The following is a 3,562-nucleotide window of genomic DNA, read 5'->3' on the forward strand; positions in this document are numbered from 1 at the left end:
TCGGAATGACCAACCCTGTTTAGTCCTAACTTCGGCTGGTGAACTATTAACCTTTTCAGAAAAACTGGTGAATGCTAAATGTCAGATAATCTATGAGAAAGCTAAGAGGGTGGATAATGTGGCTTAACTGCCTCGACATAAATGTGAGAAGGTAATATTCGCAGAATTATTAAGAATGTTCTCTGAAAGAAACTAGTGGAGTGAGACTCCCTAACTCTTTCCACCACCTGTGTTTTCATAAATCCCACAGAGCTCATCATGCACACTTGATGTGGCCCATTTTCACTTGAGAGTTTAAACTCACCTTATGCAGGGAATCGATCAGCATTGTTGTGAACCTGTTTTCCCAAGGGTTCTGTCTAGTGCAGAAGAAAGCTACTGTGAAGTAACTCTTGAAATACCCACTACACAACTTTTGCAGAAATATGCTTTCAAAAAAGGAATAAGGGAATGCTGGAGCTTGCTAAGCCCATCAACATCAGTCCAGCATCTGCTCACTGCACAGTGGAAGGGCCCCGGGTCTGCTATTAATGTAGTTCCCTGAGTACTGGGTGACGTCCTTTCAGTACTGGGTGTTTCAATTTTGTTACATTTCGTGTTCTTTTTGACCTCTTGAGTCCCGGCATGCCTTTTTAAAAATTAGGTAACCAAGAAGTACCTTGCCGGGACTGCTTTGTGCTGGGCCTTGTATGGAGTGCCATCAGCAATGTGGCCAATATGGGGATGTGCCACCGAGCAGAGATACAAAATAATTTAGGATTGGTTCATCTTTGGTTCTGATACAGATACTGGACTCCCCCTCCTGTGCCTTGTCTAGATATAACTGTATTCTGAGGGTGTGGGAAGAGAGCATGGGGGCAGAGAAGGCAAGCAGGTGCTCATTATTGCAGACAGCACGGTCCTGCGTCCCTGTGACAACTACTAGACAGTAGCTATACTGTGTACTGATGTGTCTTTAATCATGTCTCTGGGTAGATAATAAACTGGCCTTTTGGGATCTGCTTTGTGTTTAATATAAGCTTCCACTTTTCTGCCCAGATACATAGTGCACACAATTCATTCATGTAGTCCATTAACTAAGACAGTCCAAAATACCAGTGGATTTTCATCATAGGGACATGTCAGCTTTCACTTTCAAGGCTGGAAAGCCAGAAAATAATCTGTTTTGCCCTGTTATTCTGATTTAGTCGCTGCCACAATTTTATTAACCAGCAAAATAACAGTGTACAAAATTGCCTTCTCTATATCAGCTTTGTGTCGCTCCGTGCCAGTCTGGTGCAGCCTCGGGAATACCGGGGACTCACTACCTCACTCTGCCCCGCCAATTGAAGTATTTCACTTTCAGCCACTCAATAAAACCAACAATGCTCTTTCCCAACCAGAGTTTTCAGCAAAATCTGAACCCTATCACCTAATTTAAATGGTAATATAATGGGGAATTTGCATTCCTTTATTACTTGGGCGCTTTCCTTGGGAAGAGGAATTAAAAATCACCTGTTACTGTCACTGTAAATCTAATCATCCTTCCTCACTCCCTTCAGGAAAAGCCCTTAGCCCAGCACAGGAGGCTACCTGCGGTCTGGTCCTTGAAAACCTCCACACCTCCCGCCTCCTCCCGTCTGAACTCCTGTCAGTCACCAAAGCACCATGTTCTTTCTCTTAGACTCTTCATACAGGGTTTTCTCTGCCAAGAATGTGGGCAGTCTCCCACCACACACCCTAAAGGGGTTAGCTCTGGCGTCATCTTCCCCAGAAAAATCTTTCGTGTGCAAAATCACCACCGCTACATTCGGGGCCACATATCGCCTAGCTGTTCTCTTAGGACCCCGTACCAAACTCCACCACAGTGCCCTTCATATCCTGCTTTAATTGTATGATATTCCTGAGCTTCTCTCAAGGGCTACAACTCTTTTTTTTTTTTAATCTCTGAATCCCCAGCCTTTAGAACAGTGCCTGGCAGAGGTAGATGCCTTGTAAATGTTTACTGAATCGTTTCAGTAAGAATATTTTGTTACTACGTGAGAGTCCCTTATTTTCTGTAAAATCCTTGAAATATAGAAACCCAAATATGTATATCAATGTTTGCTAATCTATTTAAAAATAATTTCAGTTTCATTTCAAAATAACGAAGTAATGACCTGGTTTTAAAACAATTGTGACTCTGCTGGATTAGTCTTCACAAAGATCCCATTGTAATCTTTTTATAGGAAATCATTTTAAGGCCTACACAGGTCACTTTAATGGTGTCCTCTAGATTAAGAAGTTGAGCTATTCCGCCTTCTCCTTGTCTCTGCCCCTTCCTCCAAGACAGGCTAAAATCTCAATGGGTGTTTTAACCCACATATTTGAAATGGTGACTGTGTTTTGACCAGCAATTTATGCTCTCTTCACAGAGGGGTACAATCAAGAAATCAAAATTCTCTAGTCGTTGTGCAAATGAATGAGCATGCATGGCCTGTATGCCTTCAGCAAAGCAGGCATTTGTGACAGCAACTCTGAATAGAAGTTTTCCTGTTTACCTTCTTATCACTTGTTTAAGTTCTAAGGAGAGAGACCTGGCCATTTTGTTATAGAATGGGTGTTTTCAATGCAAAGGAAAAAAAATCACAGTTTTGAGTTTTTACAATGTTTGCCCCTTTTCCCAGCAGGGATGTGTTTTGAGTGCCAGGAGACAAAAAGTGTGGCCTCAACAAGCAGAATTTTAAAAAGAACATCATTTTCATTATGTAGTCAATCTCAATTACAAGCAAATGTTTTCTCTGTGGAGACTCTTCTCCTTTCAGGGCATTATGTGAGCCTCTTTTGTGGATTGAGAGAAAGGATCAGTGGTCAATAGGGAGCAGAGTGCTGTATTCAGTGGATTTTTGTATCCCTCAGGCTCCTACATAATGCGTTTTGTCAGGAGCACAGCCCGCCATCCTGAGCAGATTTGCTGAATTAAAGAGCACAGCGGGGATAGGAAACTTGTTGCTAGGTGACTGACCGCGCCTGCTTGGCGGGTCTGGGCCGAAGGTGACTCTCTGCTTTTCTTCCACTACTTAATCTTGCCTTTTAATCTGCATCTCTAATTAACTCTGTTAATGCCACACATCCATTTGTTTCTTTTTTAACTGCACTTCAGGCAACCAATTTATCATTATTTAGTCTTTACACTCCAACAACAAACTATTTTTTTCTTCATTAGAGTCATAGGAGGTGAAACATTCTACAGTGCAAAGAAAGACGCAGACTCAGGAGACACTGCCTGTGCTTACTCACTTCCCCTGAGGATTTTCAGAGGTACTTTTTGCTAATCTGAATGGAAAATATATCCTTGAGGAAACATTCCTGTTTTCCATGATCTCTACAGCTTGATTGTGCCTAATTAATGCAAATGTTCTTGGTGACTTCAAATTCCTCTCAGTGGTGACACATATCAACAATGAAAAATTGCTTTCTTTCTCAAAGGTTTGCATAATTGTTTCACCTGAAACCAATGTGCTGCCTCCCACGTCTCTGCAGGGCATTTTCTCTGTGGTCGTTGTAAGTCACAGAGGCTGGACTTGCATACAGGACCTGCGGG

The sequence above is a fragment of the Desmodus rotundus genome, chromosome 7 (genome assembly GCF_022682495.2).
Source record: "Desmodus rotundus isolate HL8 chromosome 7, HLdesRot8A.1, whole genome shotgun sequence".
Lineage (NCBI taxonomy): Eukaryota > Metazoa > Chordata > Mammalia > Chiroptera > Phyllostomidae > Desmodus > Desmodus rotundus.